The sequence below is a fragment of the Nelumbo nucifera genome, chromosome 6 (assembly GCF_055504915.1).
Source record: "Nelumbo nucifera cultivar China Antique chromosome 6, China Antique-T2T, whole genome shotgun sequence".
NCBI lineage: Eukaryota > Viridiplantae > Streptophyta > Magnoliopsida > Proteales > Nelumbonaceae > Nelumbo > Nelumbo nucifera.
This window is the reverse complement of record NC_142654.1, coordinates 21,056,568-21,062,567: the sequence shown is the minus strand read 5'-3', so window position 1 is coordinate 21,062,567 and position 6,000 is coordinate 21,056,568.

Here is a 6,000-nt window from a genome sequence, read left to right as displayed (position 1 = left end):
ATTCTTGTAGGCTTGTTAGGTTGGACGGAGGATAGGAAGTTGGAAGTCGGGGAGGAGGGGTTGGTGGGGTTTTTATAGTGGGGAGAGAGCAGCTTTTTCTGTTGATTGATTGAACGACTTGGGTTGTGTATCGTGGAATCTTAATATATCGTACTGAGTAATTTTCATTGTTTGTTGTCAGATGGCGTCACCATGAAAGGCGTTGAGTGCGGTTGTCGGCTCTTTCTTCTTCTTTTCTCTCTCTCTCTCTCTCTCTCCATGAACATCTTCCTCCATTTCTTGAAACTCACGGCTTTCCATGAGATATAAATTACGGCAGACTGGTGGCCCCAGTTTGACATTTTCCTGGAATAGGACCCATGTGGGGATCTAGTGAGAGTCGGCAATTGTGGTATATTGGTCCTCGGATCAAATGCTTTGTTTGGACACTGTAAGTGCATGTCTGTAACATAATGGAGGGGAGCTCTGACGTTTGCTTTTTTACAGGGTTTGAAGTTTTATCTCCACTTTCGTTGCCAATTCTTTCAGTGAGAAAAAAGATGAACAAAAAGCAAAAAAAAAAAAGCAGAACAGAGACCCCTTTGATATTATTTGTTCTGTTGTTGCGGCCCGGGGCCCCGGTAACCTGACATCCGTTGACTACTTTTTAAGTCATTTCCACACTTTGAAGTTTGATGTAATATCTTGTCCTATGCTTTACCTTGGAAACTAATCAGAGTGATTTTTTATTTTGATACTTTTGTTCCTCTCTAACTTGAATCTCAATTTTTAAGTGTCGGATCTACATGCATTTATCACCCTTTCTATCCCCTGAAAACAATTTTTCTTGGAAGACAACAATCGATAATTTGATATATATATATATATATATATATTATGACAGATGAGATTATTGCAGAAAAATGGTTTTCTCCAATTGTTGCATTCTCCGATTTAAACATTTACAATCTAAATCTGAGCTCTGCATGAAATCTTAATCATCTTTCTACTGTATTTATCACATTCTGAAGCAACTATTTTATTTCCCCTTTTTTTTGGATCTTCTTTTGTTCCCTCAATTTTCAAGTGAGTGATCAGTAAATTAATACAATGGGTTTTGTTGAAATCAAACCAAAGCTTCTTCACAAAAGGGGCCTTTACCCCCTTTCGCAAAGCTCTAGCCTAAGAGCAGCTATTTATGCGACAAAGAATGCCAAAGTTTAATTATAAGGTCCAGATCCAACCCACTGTTCACCCTAACAAGACCCTAAATGTCCGGAACAAAAATTGGATAATGGCCCCTTTGACTTCTTGGAAATTTTAACTCTACTGTGGTGCCTAAATATAGCAAGGAATAAAAGATCTGAATAAGGTTCCAATAATTTGGAATGTCTAACTAATTTGGTCGAAGAAAACAGGGAGAATTTTAGATTAGTATCCTATACTTTATGTTTAGTATCACTTTGGTCCCCAGATTTTAAAATACGACAATTCAATATCTGAACTTTTAAATGTAACAATCCAGTACCTGACATTCATCGACAGTTAACCTGTCGTTAAGTGACATTTTAAAATGACACAAATGCCCTTCAAGTGTCATCTAATTTTCTTTATCAACTATCCAAACATTGATAAAAAATTAATAGCCCCAAATCCTTGCTTCTTCTATTCAAGAAAGTAGGGGTTACATTTGATTGGGCATTCTAATGACCCCAACTTTATTGAATAGAAGAGGTAAGGATTTGGAACTTTTAATGTTTTTGTCAACGTTTGGATAGTTGATAAAGAAAATTAGATGATACTCAAATGGCATTTGTGTCTTTTTAAAATGTCATTTAACGATTGATTAACAGCTAGTTAACGACAGGTACTGGATTACCACGTTTTAAAAGTTTAGATACTGAATTGTCACATCTTAAAGTTTGGAGACCAAAGTGACACTACACCCAAAATATAGGGTACTAATCGGGAATTTTCTCAAAACATAATAAGCATGCTATTTTCTTTTTTCATTTTACTTCATGGTGCTACACAACAGGGATGGGCGAATAACTCGTCCCTATACCTATAACCCCCCAACCCAGATGAAGGCGATCGAGAATCCATCCAAATCTTCACTAGAACCACCTAAAAGCCTTACCAACTGAGCCAATTAGCAGTAGCACCTTCATAACTTCATAATAGTGCTATTCATGTATGTAGGTTAAGCTACTCTCAAGTGTGCTCAATAATTTGATCAAGTGTGCTATACAATGCAACTAATGTACCATATAATTTGCTTAACAATTAATGGTCTCTTTTCTTTTGTCTGGGGCATTAATTAATTAAATAAAGCAATAACTATATCATAATTAATCAACTATCTATTGTATTGGAAGTCTCATACAAAAGCTACATTTTCAAATTAAATCATGCAAGGCATCATCGATCTTCTGTAACAAGAGTTCTCATGTGAAATGGCACGGTTCTTTTCAGTCTTAGACATTTATGCCATGTGGGTCAGATTAAGGTCTTAATGAAAGGAACAACCCAAATAAAAGAATATATACTTTAAAGAAAATGCACTTTGGAGTATATAGTTAAAGATAACTTTACCGTCTTATCAAAGAAATTTCAAATGTCCATTTAATTATGAAGATATAAATCCTAATCAAGGCACAGTGAAAGGAGAGCAATATACAGAAAAAAAAAGGTTGAATCCACCTCTTGATTTATCAAGGCACAGTGAAGGGGCAGCTCTTAATTGATTGATGCAGTTGAATCAAGAACTCCCTCATCAATTAGTAAAAATAAGTAAGGAATTAAGTGACCTCTTTAGAGTCATTTTTTTCAATCACAAGTTGTCTCTAGAAATCCTACAAAGAAAAAGTCTCTAGAAAAATTAATTCATGCTTACTAAACAAGTATATATATATATATATATATATATATATATATATATATATATATGATTAATGACAACAAATTTCTTGATGAATAGCTTATTTCTGACTAGTTGATACAAAAGGAATTGATTAAGCTAAGTGCAAACCCTAGATCAATGTAGAGAATATAATTAAACTTGAGTTTTGTCAAAATCGAAAGCTGTCTTACTTTTCCTTTAGATTTTCACAAGATGGTCTATTCCTCCATATGCCTAATCAAATTTGAAGTTTAGGCGCAGGAAGTTAGCTCTTAATCATATCACTACATGTCTAACTATAAGCAGATCTCATCATCACAAGTCAAAAAATTCATCGATGGTCAAGTGAGCTTAATTAGGTGGGGTACATATTGGCTGTTTTGTGGCCAAATGGAATCCAAGGTGCATGGAAAAGCCTCTGCCTAGCTAGTCCAAAGCAAAAGCTCCCCTCCTCCTAAGCCCTAGCTCTTCTTTAGCTCCCCGAACCTCCTCTTACACAGTTCAACTGTAAATGGTCACCAGCAGGCACCATTGACCCGCGGAACCAGGAAAGCATCAGCAAAGTTGAATTGCTTTTCCGGGAGGCCCGGAACTAGCCTTTCCAATCCTTAATAAGATAGGAGCAAGCGAGCTAAACAGACAAAACCTAAAAAGCCGAGACGTTGAATTGCTTACGAGAAGCAAGAAGAAATTAAAGCTGCCATGCATGCATATCAAAGCTGTGTCTCCAGTACTATTTCTATCCTACAGGCTACAGCTCATCATGCTCCGCGTCAACTGTGTCCTCTCTCATCAAATAAACCACGGAGCCAACAAGCAACAATGCCCATTACATCAAGGTTGTCCTGGTTTTGTATTCCAGTAAATATTAAGGCCCGTTTGGCGTGTCTTTTCCACTGTTTATAAATTGGGTAGATCGTGCCGTGGTCTTTTATCGTTTAGTTTATAACAGATTTAGCTGCCAAAAGTTGGTACATGAAAAAATGCGAGAAGTTTATTTTAGGCTGATTTTGGGAAACTCAAATGGAGTTTTTCGTGTCTTTCTGGCTTTATTTGTATGCAGAAAGATGCATAGAAAGCCAAATTAGTTTCAGACTGCTAAGATCTTCATGCAAAAACTTAATATATCTTTTGACTGTCATGACTATCAGTAGATCTGCCCAAAAAAAAACTTGCCAAATGGCCCCTAACTATCTTAAGCAAAAAGCTTTCAAAACGAAATGAAATATGTCACATGCATGTAAGGCTCCATTTGGGATGGTTTTTGCATTAACTGAACTGTGGTGGTTGATCAGGTTGAGCACCCATGCATGTTTCAGATGATTAATAAGCTACCTGGAATAACTTCATATATTATATACAGCAGTAAGGGTGTCCACGGTTCGGTTAACCAAATCATGACACTTTTTTGTAAACCGAACTGGTGGTACCGGTTAATCGGCGCATTGGTTTTGGTTTTTGACCAGTTTGGTTCTTCGGTTTTTTGGTTTTTTTATATTTATAATATATATTATACAAATATAATATATAATATTATATTATAAATAATAAATGATATATAATATATTATAAATATTTGAAAAATATATAATATATAATATATTTATAAATAGATCATTATAAGTATAATATAAGTATATATTTTATATATAATGAATATATATTTATATATAATACATAGAAAATATGTGACGTATATTAAAAATATATATAAAATATACATAAAAATATATACCGATCAATTCGATTAACCGTCATTTTTTTTTCTTTTATAAGTTAACCAAAAATTGAAACCAAATTGATCAATTTAATTAACTGCATTTTACGATTCGATTTTCTCAATTCAGTTCAGTTTTTCGATTTTTCATGAACATCCCTATACAGCAGCGTTTTTAACATTTGGAATGCCAATAAAGATTGGCGGTTAAATTTCTAGGTTTTCACCAAACACAGCTTAATTCTACAATTGGAATATCAGAAGCCGCGTCCTGAAAGAAGTCCATGTCAACCGGCCAATATAAGAAACTTGCATGCGTCCCCCCTTAGTACTCTCTCTGCGTTGATTGTTGGGTCCTTGATCCACCACCAATCTGTGGTTTGATGAGTCCGCATGATTTCTCTCTTGTATTTATCGTTTCTTTCCTTTTTTTTTCTATTTTTATTATATATACTTTACCTCTTTTCAGAAGGGGATTAGTTTCGAATAAAATGAGTGAGACAGTCTTAAGATATGTGCCTGCAGTGAGACATTATATTTACTTTTAACCTTGAATAAAATGGTTTTAATTTTTTAACTCAAAAAATTCCAAATAATTTTCTCCAGCAGAAATCTATACTACTATAAAAAGTATGAATAGGGTTTAAGATTTTTGGAATTTTTTGGACTAAAATACCCTTTTTTGAAATAGGGTCCCTATTTATTATGAGGACAGAAAAAGTAACGTAAATACTATTATTCATTTCATTCAATTCCCTCTCATAAAATTCTATGTAAGTATTAACTCCCATTCACCTTCATTTAACCATACATTTAAGGCATTTTTGTTTTTTTTTTCAATTACTAAGGGTCTGTTTGATTTGCAGGAATAGGGGTTTGGAATCAGAATCGGAATCCAACTGTTTGGTTGGGTGGAATCGGAATCCCATTCCCATTCCTGCTTGAATGCCATTCCCCCATTTGAGGGAATGGCCATTCCATGCCCCTCCCTTGGGAATGGAATCCCATTCTTACTGATTTTAATTCCCATTTCCATTCCTGTCTGAATCAAATAGACTATGGGAATGGACCATTCCGATTCTGATTCCAATTACGAACCAAACGGACCCTAAATTCCACTAGCTAAATCCATGCATACATATTTCTAATAACATAAAAACTTATATTTTTAAAATTGACTTGGAAAAGCAGTATTTTTATGTGGTGTTAAGAAATTAAACAATTGTGGGTCAAATAGGCCAACCCATGTTGCCTTGTTGCCACAATTAAATAAAAAAGAATTAAAACTTGATCAAATGCAAAAAAATATAGAGATTAAAGAAAAATTTGGGGACATCTTTAATATCACATATTCGTCACATATTCTCTCTCATTAAGTCTCATATCTAAGGTATATATTTAA